The following is a 15480-nucleotide window of genomic DNA, read 5'->3' as shown; positions in this document are numbered from 1 at the left end:
ATCGGGAACACTTGGCTTATGTATGTGTGAGTTTAAAGTGGTATTTAATTAAAAAGTTGCAAGCTCACAAAACAAAGGATTTTGTTTGGCTCTCCCTTGTACAATCCCAGTTTCTAGGAAACAATAATTTGTGATTTATGGGTTCCCTTTTCACAGAAGTATGGAAGTTATACGTAGCTCATGTTTGAATGAGAAACGAAAAATCCCTGATGGTAACTCATTATCTGTCCAGCTAACAAAGGACAAAGGACAAATCCTGGAACATCTTTCTTTGCCATTTCAAATTTATGATACATCCTGTTGGTAAAACATTATTCTCAGAGCAAGCTCTGGAGTTTATTATTTTTGTCTTCTCATTCTTCATGCCTGCATCATTTTTTGAAAATCCTGGGCCAGATGGAAACTTTCTTCCTTTTGGGTCACAAGTGGAAAAGATTGTGTGAAACCAGGGATGGCCTGCAACCGCCTTTTCAGAGGAAGGTGGTTGTGTCTCTTTACAGTGCACGGGTTTGGCATGGCCTCGTTGGATTTTATTCCAGGGAGTGTCCTGGTTAGGGGCACAGGTTGTGGTGGAGGCACTGTGAGCTCCTTTGGGAGTTACTTCTTACTCCTCGTGGGCATTTCATCATCTGAAATTATTTTTATTCATGTCAGTCAGTGTGCATTGTCTGTCTGTCTCCCGCAATGGGCCTGCAAACCTGGTGAGGGCAGGAGTCTTTTTCTGCTTATTAATTGCTGTCTTCTGAGAGCCTAAAATAGGGCTTGGCACATGATATGGACCCTAAATATTCAGGGAAATGGAGAATGAACGAGTGAGCAAATGAGCGCATCGTGGGAGGAAACAGATGACAGGCGCGTCTTATCCCCCACCCCAGTGTCTAAGGAGAAGAGCAACGGACCCTGAGACTTTGTGTCCCCCTTACCTGAGAGCAGCCACCCCCCATTGATTGGAGTCCATGGACTTGTCATCACTGATCACTCTGGAAAATTTCCAGCAGAATGTAGGTGATAAAATTATGTTCCATTGACTGAAACACTGATGAGAGGAAGCACCAACAAATTCCTAATTTGTCCCTTAGGGAGAAGGTACGGTTATTGTCCATTTAGACGTCTTAGTTCCTACAATCCCACTCTAGTCTAAGGACAGTGGACTAGAGAAGCATTGTGGGGAAGGACATGTTTTCAAAGAAAAATATTAATATTTGTTCTTCCAGATTTCAGTAATGAAATTCCCTTCTTAATAGCAACCAAATCAATGAGATACCCAAGAATGAACATTTTGCATCCCTCCTGCCTGCTTCTAAGGATATTCATCCATTCTGGCACTGATCGGGTCCCTGGGAAGGACTCAGACATGGACCCAGAATCTGTCCTTTTTCCCGTGTGTTGGTGAAACTCGGCCTCTGGGTGCTCGCTCCTAGAGGCAATGAGAGGTCGGTGACTAGCACAGTGTGTGGCAGGAGGCCTCCTGATTGGAAGCTCAGCCTCAACACCTACCAGCTTCAGGACTGTTGACCTCTGAATGCCAGTTTTCTTACCTAGAAAATGAGGATAATGCTAGCACGCACTTCTTAGTGTCGCAGGGAGGATTCGATAAAATAGTGCTCTGTAAAGGGTGTAGCATAACGTGAGGCATAGTAGGAGCTTTGCCCATGTTATTAACTATTGCCATATTTATTATTATTCCAGCTCCATGAGGAATCCCGAGGATGGTTGAATTTTTTATAGAATGTTATAGAAGAGATTAGAGTATCATATCATAGGTCGAAATATATAAACTAGGGTATCTTCAATTCATAGAGTCTATGTCTTCTATGTCTCTTTGATTTTCTGTCTCACTTTAGAAAGGGCTTACGAAAATATTAGTCAATTTTCAAATCCCTTTCCTAGCAAGTCTGAACAGTCATGGTTTGTGGTATAATAGAAAATATTTGGCCTTTGTCCCAGGTTCCTGGCACACAGTTCCTAAAACCATTGGAATCTCCGGGGTAATGAGTGTCTTTTGTATGCTAATGAGAAGACTGGTGGCTGAGGATCCCCTAGACAGCTTCAGGATGGGGACTGGTTGCCAGAGTGACCATACCAGGGGATTAGTGGATTGGATCTTTCAGCTCCCTACCCTGGCCAGAGATTAAGTTCAATCACCAATGACCAATAATTTAATCAACCATGCCTATGTGATGAGACCTCCATAAAAACCCCTAAATGGTGGGGTTCAGATTGCTTCTAGGTTGGTGAGTGCATTGAGGTTCTGGGAGACTGGCATGACTGGGATGGGCATGGAAGCTTCCCCAACCCTCCAACCCCCATACCTAGCCCTTTGGAGTCTTCCATTTGACTGTTCCTGAGTTGTATCCTTTACAATAAATGAGTACATGTAAGTACAGAGTGTTCCTGAGTTCTGTATGCCATTCTAGTAAATTACGAAACCTGGGGAGGGGGTCATGGGAACCCCAGATTTATAGCCAGTTGGTCAGAAGTATAGTTGGCTTTGGACTTGCAACTGGTGTTTGAAGTGGTGGGCAACCTTGTGGGACCGAGCCCTTAACCTGTGGGGGCCATGCTCACCGTGGGTAGTGTCAAAACTGAATTGAATTGTTAAACACCCAGTTAGTGTCTGCAGAGAATTGAGGAATTGGTGTCAGGAGGAAAAAAGCAACCTCTCATCTCATGTCAGAAGTGTTGTGAGTAAAAACAGCTTGCTGTCTATTACATCTACTACACCTAATGGCATTGCGTGAATCTCAGCCATTAGAGTCACAGTGGTCTAAAGGGGACAACAGATCTCTTGCATGTCAGCTGACACTCCCACATCCAAAGCACGGAGCAGACATCACTAATCATCAGGGCGCTCCTTCTGCCAAGTCCAGGCCCAGTCATGCATTTGAGCACATCGCTCCGGACGTCTCTCAGCTGTTTAGATAATGACACCTATTTCCTTCGTAGCTGAAGGAGGCCATGAGAAATGCAGGCTTTAGTTCTGGTTGAACCACTAACCAGCTGTACGGCATTTAACCTTGTTTTTTTATATTATGAAGCTTATATTTTATTAAAGCTCAAATAAACATTTCTCCATCCTTCTCACAAGTACACGGGAAGATTGACACGAAAGGAAAGTTGAGGTTTTATAATGACTCAACTCCCATGGAAGTGCCCTTTGAGTTCTAGAGAGAATTGGCTCAGAATCCCATTTCATGACTTGTGGTAGGTACATCGGTTCCTCAGAGTCCCCAAGATTGTTGTGACTTCCTGAGGGGCCTCTTGTTCTCTTAGTCACGTTTGTCTCAAAGCTGCTGCTTCTGGTTAAATGTAATCTCACATGCCCTGTCCTCGGTGGGATACGCTAACCTGGCTAAGGGGCCTCCCTAGCCTTTTTTCTAAATTTACACCCTCCCTCCCCAGCACACACCTCCTGTACAGGGCCTTTGTGAATTAGTTAAGTTTGGGCAGATGGAAGTGGGTTTGCATATTGGTCATCCCTGTTCTCTAAATCCACTTGGCTGCTTCAGATTTCCTCTCCTCTCCTCCCCTCCCTTCCCTTTCTCTTCTCCTTCCTGCTCCCCCTCCCTTCCTCCCTCCTTTCCTTCTTCCTTTTACTTTTTAAAAACTCATCGTACCACCTCTCAGAGCTCTTGGGCTCCGTCACATATTCTCAGTGCCTTTCTCCCCTTATTTCCTCCCCTCCTCTTTCATGGGCACAACAAAACTCAGACTCTTCCCATCTGAAATTCAGTCTTGCTTTGGATCTGCTGTCTTTCTGCAGATCCTGGTCTGGGCCTAATCTTTTCATACTCAAGTGGTACATTATGGTGTCTAAGTAGTGATAGCCCCTTCCCTAAAAAGAACTTTGGCAACAGTCATTAAAATTATGTACACGTGTATTGGTGTGTGTCTACATGTTGCCCCCTCAATATTCTTTCATTCTTCCTCCTTAATAAGGACCCAAATTTTTACCTGGCACATTACTACCTAGTTGAAAAAATTGTTTCCTTTAGCTACTTTGTAACTTGATGCAGCCAAGTAACTAAATTGAGATTTTAAATAGAAGAATTTTTGTGAGAAGTGAGAGGTGTGGATCCTGTTTCAGTCTTCTTCACGTGGCTATCCAATTTTCCCATCACCATTTGTTGAATAGGAATTCTTTTCCACAGTGTATGTTTTTGTCTGCTTTGTCAAAGATTAGATGGCAATACGAGGATGATTTTATATCTGGGTTCTCAGTTCTGTTCCATTGGTCTATGTCTCTGTTCTTGTGCCAATACCATACTTTTTTAGTTGTAGCCTTGTAGTATAACTTGAAGTCTGGCAAATTTATGCCTCCCAATTTGTTCTTTTTGCTTAAGATCGCTTTTGCTATATAGAGTCTTCTCTAGTTCCATATGAAGTGTAGAATTATTTTTTCTAGATCTGCGAAAAATGATGTTGGTATTTTAATAGGGATTGCGTTGAATCTGTAGATCACTTTGGGTAGTATAGATATTTTAACATATAGTAGTAACATTCACCAGATGTTGGGCAGGTGGGAGGGGGGAGGAGGGGATGGGTATATTCACACCTAATGGATGTGGTGTGCACCGTCTCGGGGATGGACACCCTTGAAGCTCTGACTCAGGTGGGGCAAAGGCAATATATGTAACCTAAGCATTTGTAGCCCTGTAATCTGCTGAAATAAAAATAAATAAATAAATAGAAAAAAATAGAGAAGAAACTACAATTGGTAATACAACACGTTGATCTTACAATTAAACTAACATGTTATTTAAAAAAAAAAAACAACAGAATAATTGTGTGGGATTCATGGGAAGTTTCCTGGAAAGGGAGAGAAGGTCCCCCTCCGTTCCTTCCTTCTTTCTGCTCTAGAATGCTAGTGAGATAACTACAGCTGTCATTTTGTGCCTCTTGTACCTTGTCCATCACAAAATAGAGTGTCTGATGACTTTGTCAAGCTGCCTAGACTCTCTAACTTCCGATTTGTTATCTGTTTGAAAATAAAATGTCTATCTTGCTTAAGCTCCTTTTTTCCGGCTTAACTTTTAGAGCTAAATACGATTCATTATCTTCAAAACTTGCATAATCATACCTCTCTCTAATTTTACTCTAAAGCACCTACGAGATGAATCCCCTTTTTATTTCTAAGGTTGAATGGGGGAAGGTCTAGCCTGAGTCTTAACAGACAGGAGGGCTGAATGTGAGCTCTTTGCTGTCAAATGATAGAATGGAGGTGCTTCAAGGAGGCACCAGAACATGGGTGTTGAGGAGCATCTTCCGCCCTGAGCTAAACCTCTGACCCGTGCCAAAAAGATTCAAATGGCTTCCAAAAGACAGTAGCAGGCAGGGCATTCTAGCACTCATGTCAGCCTTATGAAGAGGATAAATGAATATGGTGCTGAGGAAGGCAGTGAACCCCATTATTTCTGTAATGGACTCCTAGGGAAACCACAAGCAGTTTTGTGGTCAAATGGCAGACATCACCCAAAAGTTGAGGAGTTCATGTCAATTGAAGTGCACATTTAAGAATAATCAAAAAGTAGATGTCAATATCAAAATACTGAATGTGTATTCCCAAAGTTAAAGTCAAACATGAAAAATAAGTTGAACTAAAGCATGCATTCTTTCTTTCAAAGATTCTTTCAAATATCCTTTCAAATATTTTACTGCTTTTTGAAATGCAAAGAGGTTAGGAAAATCTTCTAAGAAAATACCAGTATTGTGGCAGAGTTACCACCACCTGGCGCTACACATGTGTTTGCTGTTGTTTCTTTCATCTCAGTTTGAGAAACTTTGACCATTTAATGCACCACAAGATCTGTATTTAATTGATTTTGTATCCATCTTGGGAAGACAGGGACTCAGATGGTTTCTTCTGGATTTGCTATGTCTAGACATGAAGTTTTGTATGAGATTCATTGTGTGTTTATATGGAAAGTCACGCTGCTCTTATTTTAAAGTTGATTCATAATGCTAATATATTTATTGATCATAATAGGAAATGCTCACTCTGATCTTAATAAATGCAAATTCTACCTTCATTTTCTAGCCCTGCTCAAATGCCAGGTACACCAGACATTTCACCACCAATGATTTCTACACCTCTCAGAAAATACATTTTTTCCTAATTAAAATAATCATATATGTTCATTTAAAAACTTTAGAACAGTAAAAAAGAGAGATGAAGAAGAAAGTAGAAATTACCCCGAATCCTATTAAATATAGATAATATTGTTTAAACCTGTCAACCATTTTCCCCAGACCTGGTTTACCCGGTGGTGTTGGCTTATGCTTTGGTTCTAAGCTCCACGAGGACAGGAACTTTCTCTGCCTTGTTCATTGTTACTTCCACCAAGTGCCTCGATGGGTGGCTAGCACATAGTAGGTGTTCGAATATTTGTTTTTGAATTCATAATTTCACATTTCATGTGCTTCCTTTTTTTGCTTTACATATTGTAGATATCTTTTTAAGTCAAGTGTAAATCTGCAACACCATTTTAAAATGGTATGTACTTTAGTGAATATTAAGTTTTGCTGTTTGTATCACACCTGTGTGTGTGTATGTTTATCTTCTTAGAACATATCTCTGTGAGTAAAGATATTTGGTTAAAGGCTATGCACATTCAAAAGTTTGACAGATATTGCCAACCTGCCATCCTGAAAGTATCTAGAGATTTTCACTCTCACCAAGAGTTTGAGAGAGGGCTCATTTCCCCTCACCCCTCCTAACTTGGGTAGAGAAAATATCTTTCTTTGCCAATCTCCTGGCTAAAAATATTACTTTGACATCGGTTTCACTTGTATTGATGTAATTATTTGTGACTTCGAGCATCTTTTCATATACTTACTGGTTTTTGCTAGTCTAAATTTGTGTTCAGTTCCTGTTTCTCATTCTTAATTTTGGGCACTGAACTGTCTTTTCGTCATTGATTAGACTAACTAACTACTGGTTTATCTGTTTTATTGGGTTTACAAATAATCAGTTCTTAGATTTAGCATGTCTCTAATTTTTTTTCTGTTTTCTACTATATCAATTTCTATTTTACTTTTATTAATTCACCTTTCTGCTTCCTTATTTATTTTTGTAATGTTTTGTCTATATTTTTAAAGAGATGCTCATTTTACTATTTCTGCACTTTTGTTTTATTAGCAAGTGTGTATGAGGATGAATTTTTTACCTTATTAGTTTTTGCTATATCCTTTGGAATTTTGAGTGAGATGTTTTCACTTTGTTTTCCATATGTTTTAAATTTGTGGTTTTGATGTTCTCTTTAACATTAGAAACATTGTAAAGGTTTTTTTTTTTGTCGTTGTTTTTTTAAATTTCCATTTGTTGAGCAGGGGGCTTGTTATTTGTAGTGTTTATTTTTTTACATGTTTTGTGTTTTGTTGCATGTGACTAAAAGTGTAGCCTGTATTAAAGTGTAGCCTGTTCTATTTTGGGAATTTTTAAAAAGTAGTTTGGAACTTTGAAGAATGCTTTCTGAGTTCACAAATCTGTATTCTTGGTTGTGGAACATAAAGTAGATATATATCTGGCCGGAAAATTTACTGAGCATACTATTTCCTAGTATGATCTATACTCTGCCTTATTGATTTGTTTCCTGCTTGACCTCGTGAAGACTAGAGAGATAAATAAAAGTCACCCCCCATTACGTTTTCGGAAGTTTCTCCTTGTATTTCCAGCAATTATTTCTTTATACATTTTGATAACTTGATGGTGATTTCTTTGGCTATATTTTGATAGATGATCTTTCTTGTTCATGACCTCTTGGAATTAGACAAGTATGCAGTGGCTATTTTATGATAGGGTCATCCTTTCTTACACACAAGGAAACAGAACTAGAAAGTTCAGGTAACCGGTGCTAGTGCAAGGCCACAGGGCAAGTGGGTGGACAAGCCAGAAATGTCTGTCCCTAAAGCCCATGGCTTTAGCCTGCAGCCGTCATTCTCTTTTGTTATCTAATTCCATCAGAAATCTACCTGGTCTCTTTTCTTAAGTGACTTGCCTGTTTTACTCGCTTGTAGAATTCTTTATCGTCTAAGTACAATAATTTTACTGTTTTTTTTTTCAGCCCTGGTTGATATGTATTAATTTTCCAGGACCTATGAGCCCTTTCAGTATGTAGACTTAGATCAGTATATTAAATTATCATAATACATACTTAATGTACAGAACACATATGTATGTATATAGCCTTTCCTTCCGTATCTACCATTCTGCCTTTAAAATTTATTTGTACACATATGCTACATTTGAGGTATTTTTAAACCTGTATTTTGGGGCAATAGTTGTGCTTCTTACTTTGATCGGTGCAGTTTTATGTCCTATGAAAGCATTACTTTTCTCCTCAGTTTCTTTCCTAAGCTCCACTAAATCCCTATTTGTCACATCATTATACGTTCTTGCCACATTTTGGCCATTAATTTCATCCATGTGCTTTAAAATCTATTTGTGAATTCAGTGTAACTGTCTTTTTTAAAATTGAAATTCTTCTATAACGAGCTCCTCATCTTCCTTTCCCACTTCCCCTCCTGCCTTCCCCCCACCCTTTATGCTGTGTTCTCTTCCTTTTGGGGGAGAGGGGAGGGTGGATTAAGAGGCAAAATTTTCATGTAGGAAATATGCCAAGTTCTCTTTTCTTTCTTTCATTTTTTCCCTTTTATTTTTTTCTTGTCCATCTTTTAAAAGACAGGTAGTCTGTCTTCCTGTTTGCCAGAAAAATAATGTTCACCTCGAATGTGTGAATTTTTCTCTGATAACGTATGATTTGTGGTTAAAGGTGGATCGTCTCTCAGCTTCCCAGGAAAGATGGCCACTGCTGCTGGCGACTTTGACTCTGGTCTTATGGATACTCCTGCACCAGAAACCACCTCATTGTGGAGGGAGTCTGTCCCAAAGGGTAGCTATCCCTCGGATTTCAATTTTTTTTCTTCTGAAGTGTGAGCAGGCTCCTTTATGAAGTTTGAGTTTCAGAGAAATCCTGTAGCTAGTAAGCGTTTGATTTGGTGTGGTTACAGGCATTTTTCTCTTTTTAATCTTCCTCTTTTGCTGCCAGGCATTGGTAGAAACACTTGCTGCAAGGGGGTCATTACTGACTTGGCTTCTACCATCTGCTAAACTATTACCAAGTTTATCTACTCCTGTAGCTCCACCCCTGTGGCTGCAGAATATTGTTTTTAGAGTGCAGGAAGGTGGCTCTAAAAGGCACATTGAGAAACTTACTCTGGGGCCTTCTCATAGTCCCAACCCTAATCCCTCTCTAGTCAACAGGGGGCATTTTTGGGCATTTCTTTGCTTGTTTTCAACCACTCCAACCATTCCTTCCAGAAGGAAACTCTGTATTGACTTTCAGAATCTTCTTTACATTTGGTTCCAATAGTTTCAGTCCTAAATAATACATCTGGATATTTATACCAACACACTGGGTCCATTTCTACTATTAGTGTGTATAACTTCTTTGTTATTTTTACTTCTTTTGGTTGAATTTTACTCAGCATGGACAGAGGCAGTTTTTTGTGTAACTTCCTGGGCACACTGTACCTTTGCCCCCACCTTTCTCGGAATCTTCCTCCCCCTCTATAACATTGTACTATTATAGTTTAGCTTTTGTAGACATTTATTCTTACCTGCCTTCTATTGTAGTCATGTGTGTATCAGACTAGTGCTGCTGAGACTGTGGCTAAGGACAAGTAGGATTTTTAAATTTCCAACCCATTGTAGCATCTTTAACTTTACAGAGTATACTAAGCATTGAATTTGTGGAAAACAAAGTGAAAATAAGGCATAAAATCTGAATTTTTGTTATTAGATTCAACAGACATAGATAGCCTTACTTTCTATTCAAGTTCTAAATGCTCACTCTCAATTTCTTGCTTTATTCATTGTAAATGGATCTCAAACACCCCGCAGACCAGGCATCGTCCATGAAGTCCCCTTTGAGTAGTGTCATGATAAGTCCCTCAAGTGCAAAGGCGAGGTCTTGCCAACCTATGTGTCCCCGTTATGCCTACCTAGCACTGTGTCTCACAAATAGCGTCTACTGGAAACTAATTGATTATATGAATAAGATAATAATACCCCAAGTAGCAAGTGCCTCTGGAGGTCAAAACTCTTATGTTTATTCTTGACCTTCACAACTTCCTTTTGCATCGGAAAGATGCAGGTGCTAGAATTTGGATTTGCAGCCAAGGTCCAGAGAAGAGTGGGCCTACACACATGAGGCCTTTTTTATCCATGCTGTTTTATTTGACCCGAGGTATTTTCCCTCATATGCTGTTTCATGTCTCTACTGGGAGTACAAAGCATAGTGTGAAAGACGAGGCAGGATATTAACCGGACCAGGGGCCTGGGCCAGGTGTGAGCATTCCGTCTTCTGTCTGTCACTTTATTTATCATCCTTCTCTGAGGACCTCTTGAGGACCCTCCAATTCCCAGTCACACAAATGTGGACTCTGTTTGAGAAGCATGTTCCAATGAAAAACTCGTTGGGTGTAATACCGTCCTAGATCTAGGAAATAACGGTCAAGTCTATATATTCTGGTTTATTCTTCTCCAAGGCATTGGTTTACCAATTTGAAGAGAGTGGCTGTGGATGTCACCCTACTTAGCAAGGCAGCTGAGCTGAGTGTCCGACCATCAGGGGGAAATCACGATAATGAATAGGATCAAAGAAAGGGATTTCACTTACTGGTCAAATGGGGTACAGCTCTAGTACCATGTGTCATTGGTGTGCAGATGACTGAACAGTCACTGGGGACCTTCAGGGATGGATAAGCCAGGACCTCTGCTCTTCACTGGTGGGGAAGGAAAACACAAAGAAAGTTCATGACGAGATAAGGCACACGTGTAAAGGCCAGAGTGGACTCATACCTGAAGTGCTAGGGTGACACAGAGGGAGGAGAGAGTAACTTTTAAGGGCAAAGGGTCACTTTCCAGATTATGGACATATACTATCCCCTAAATTGTAGGTATGTATGCAAACTATTTTATCTGTTGACCTCCTTGACTATTTAAAATTCTTCCTCTGCCATCTCCTGTGGTGACCTCAGTTTGCATGTATTTTTCTCATATGTCTCATGATTACATTTATAGTTTCTTTGTCTACAAAGTTGTCTAATGCCAACTCTTGATCAGCTGTTGCTAGTGTCTGTGAAATGCATGGAGGAGTATCTGGCAAACAGTAGGCATTCAATCAATGGTTTCCTCCTTGTTTCTGGCTTTCTGGACCCAGCTATTCGGGGAAAGACTGTCAATTTGAAAGCTGCAAAGCATCAAGTTGAGCTCCTGTTAACATAGAGATGAGAAAGTGAAGCCCTGAACAGGCAGAGGATAATTTGAGTCCAAGGATAGAAGATAAGATAGGAGGACTAAGTTCTGTACACAGTATAATTATTATAGTCAACAATAATATATAGTTTCAAATAGTTACAAGGAGGATATTGACTATTCCCAACACAAACAAATGATAAATGTTTGAGTGATGGATATGACGATTACGCTGATCTGATCACTATACATTATATTAACATGTATATTAATAGAAACATCATTATGTAGCCCATAAATATGTACAATTATGTGTCCATTAAGAAATAAAATAAAAAGTATGAAAAAAACAAATTGTCCAAAAATGGTGCAGAAGAGCCAATGTGTTGGCAGTTTAAAAACGTTGTTATGGTTTTTCTTTCCTTTGAGACACAAAAAGGACTTTACCTTCTGAGAAGCTTCAGGTAGATCTTTTCAAAACCCAATAACCTGGCATATTCTTTGATTAATGATTTGGTGATCTGGCACTAGACTTAGGAAAACGTGTAACAGATTTGAAGTTTTTTGAAAGCGCAACTAGATTGGAATCATCAGGGTAGTTCAAACTACTTGGGGTGAAGTTTCAGTTCTAGGTTTCATTTAACAGCTGGACACAAGTTTTACTACTTTCTAGACTAGTGGTTCTCAACTGGGGGCAATTTTGCTCCCCAGGGAACATTTGATGCTATAGAAACATTTTAGTTTGTCAACATCAGGGGCTGGGGATGCTACTGGCACCTAGTGGGTGGAGGCCAGAGACACTGCTAAATATCCTAGAATGCACAGGACACCCCCTGCCCCCCACCCCACCAACAAAGCATTACCTGGCCCTAAATACCAGTAGTGATAAGGTGGAGAAACCCTCTCTAGACAGATCTCCTCATTTAAAAGGCATCTGCAGGGAAGTTATTCCTAAAGGTTTTCCTCTGAAAGAGAATTTGACAATTACCAGCTCAAAGGCCCTTTGGACTCAATTCTCTATGTAGTCGGATGACCCCTGGGCCTTCTAAATACATGCTGTGGTTGCAGATTTGCAGGCCCCAGATAATGAACTCCTCCCCCACGTACAAAGCAGGCTCAGGCCAAGTTCCCTTATGGCTGCTGCCCTCATGTTGATGGCTGTTTAGATGTTGCCAAGCCTAGGACATTGTCACACATGCATAGAGCACTTGAGACTGAGGCCGTAATGAAGGCAGTGACCTGATTGGTCCCACCCTGTGGGGGTAGCAGTAAGGCAGACAGAGACAGGGCTGCAGGACTTGTATGAAGAGAGTGTCAGTTTGACCAACAAACAGTGCACAGCCCCTCTCCCTGCCTTCTGTGCTGCCGTTTGACGCGCAGTTACCACGCAGGGATTCTATTGCACTGCAGCTCAAGGCCACTGCCCACTTGCAGAGAGTTCCTGGACTAGCAGACGGATCGAACAAGAGCCTTTGGAGCTGGAAGGTGACCGTCATTCAGGTGACTTAGTGCTCTCTAAATGAAAATCCCTGAGATGTGAACTTCCAATGTGCTTAAACTAAACCACTTCACGATTCAACTAGCAAAAAGAGGGCTTTTAACTTCACTTGTAGCTGTTTTCTTAGCAATGGCAAGGATGACACCAAGATGTGCTTTAAAAAGTTTGCTGTGTGTCAGTTGCATAGAACTCGGATGATACAAGGCCATCCCAGGAAGTTTCCACCCTGGATCTGCATGAGGTGCAGAGAACCTTCCAGTAGTCACTGATGGGGCTTCTGCCGCATGGCAGGAGTACACAGATACAGCCAAGGGAAATTAGGAAGCATGGCGAAATACTGAATGCACTGCAGCAGAGCTCTGCTCAGCCTTGGGCAGCAGGAGGAGATGGAGAAGCGGCTCTGCAAAGAGCCGGAGTGCAGCCTGGAGAGTGAGGAGGGCAGGGAAGCCTCCCACGGTGACACTGTGCCAGAACTGTTGAGATGAGAGGCGATTTTGGCTGACAATGAACTGTCAAAAGCCCTCGTTTGCTCAGTTCTTTTCTTTAGGTTCTTGTGCATTTGCCCTTCCTTCCCTCTTCCGTCCCTCCTTCCTTTTTGCTTTACCATCTCATCTTTCTTCCAGCTGCTACTGCTTCTTGCTGTTATCAGAGCTGTCCGCCCCAGCAGGGCTCGTTTATGAAACTGCTGTGGCCTTATATCCTAGATAGTCAAACTTAGAGGCAGCACCTGTAAAACAACAACTTCAATCCAGTGAAATGATTTATTAACTCAGTGAGACAACTACTCTATAGTCAGGTAGAGGAGAGAGACATGCACATTAGTATTATAATCACAACACGTGTAACCACAACACGAAGTGCCTGTCATGGATACATCTTACAGGCCTGAAGGGGACATCTTAGAGATGTTTTCTTTAATTGTCACACCACTCTTCAAGGCGGGCCCGATTATGTCTATTTTAGTAATGAGTTAACTGAGGCTAAGAGACTGGGGTAAGAAAGAACTAAATACATATTGATCCTGAACTATGGAATGGAATATTTTATTACTAATAGAAGCCTTTTCTAAGATGAAAATTTTAATATATTTATTTGAAGCTAGGAGGGTGACTGTCATAAAGACAATGTTGATAATAATTAAGATATAATTACAACCTCATAAACCACATTTTTTTGCATGTAAAAGCTTGGCATATCTCATCCATCTCACTGGTTGAAAAGCCATATTATAGTTCATGACAGGAAAGTAGACAAGGAGATAACAAAGAGTCATAAAACAAAAGATCCAAGATTGCAGTAGCCATGGTGGATGGATGAAGTTCTTCCTGTGGAATTTTCCAATGTAACCAAGTCATCTTGGGTCCCATAGCCAGTGTTTGCCCTTGAGATTGGACTAAGAGGAGTTGGAAACATGTTTCATAATCTCTATTAGCCATCCCCAAGTTTATTAATTACCCCTATGATTAATTATTATTAACTGTGAGATTTGGGGGATGTTACTTAACTTTCTGAGACTTGTTTTCTTTTTTAAAAGAAATATAGAGGCTGGGCGCAGTGGCTCATGCCTGTAATCTCAGCACTCTGGGAGGCAAGTTGAGAGGATCACTTGAGGCCGGGAGTTCAAGACCAGCCTGGGCAATATAGCAAGACTCCTGTCTCTACAAAACATAGAAAAATTAGCTGGGCTTAGGAGTGTGCGCCTGTAGTCCCAGCTACTCTGGAGGCTGAGGCAGGAGGATCACTTGAGCCCAGGAATTTAAGGTTGAAGTGAGCTATGGCAATGGTACTGCACTCTAGCCAGAGCAACAGAGTGAGACTCTCTCTCAAAAAAAAAGAAAAAAACGAAAAAGATAAAAAGAAAGAAATAGATTAAAATAATAACTATCTCAACAAACTATTGCTATTGTTACTGAAATTTGCCTATTCATAGCTTGCTCAAGCCAATAGAAATGTATCTTCTACCTTCTCTATTTCCATTCAGTAATTCTTTTATTTCTTCCAAAAAGGCAAAAGTCTTAAAATTCCAGGTCATATTTTAGCTGTAGATTTGGAATTGCTCCCCCGCACCAAGCAGATTTAAATCAATTCCTAGTATTTTACAAAGACAATTGTTCTGGCGATTGACAGCAAGGCCTGGCTTCCCACGCCCCTCCTTCTCGCACCCCCTCTCATGCTCATGCCTCTCCTCTTCCCTCTTCCCTCCCCTCAGTTCCACAGGTTCGCTGTGGCTTTCAAAATATACAGGCATAAAAATGTTCTATTGTTGTCCTCTGTTTGATTTGGTGGTGTGGAATCCTCCTTTTCAAAGAAAATCTTATGCAAAGGACTAATATAAAATAGACCAATGCAGATCTGCTCTCTTGGAAATGGGGGGATGTTTGCTCCCACTGTCTCCCAACTTTGACTATTTTCCTCTGCATTTCAGGGGAGCCCTTAAGGGTTTTCAAAGAAGCTTAAGAGTTCTATGAATGTATCTACGAGGTAACAATATTAGTGCTCCCATTCCCAGGAGGTGCGTAGAAACCATCCTGGCTTAGCGAGGCAGAGAGTTGAGGGGCAGACTTTTATGTGGTTCTCCTCAGGACCCACAGGAAATGCATGAGATAAAGTTCCCTGGCCTGGATCTGGCTGGACAAGACTCTAAACATCTATGAGGAACCAGAGCATGCAATTAGTCACCCATATGTCCCCAAATATTTTGATGCCTTGGTATTTTGACATCACC

This window comes from Propithecus coquereli, unplaced genomic scaffold (genome assembly GCF_000956105.1).
Source record: "Propithecus coquereli isolate 6110/MARCELLA unplaced genomic scaffold, Pcoq_1.0 Scaffold1, whole genome shotgun sequence".
NCBI lineage: Eukaryota > Metazoa > Chordata > Mammalia > Primates > Indriidae > Propithecus > Propithecus coquereli.
Note: the sequence above shows the minus strand (reverse complement) of the source record.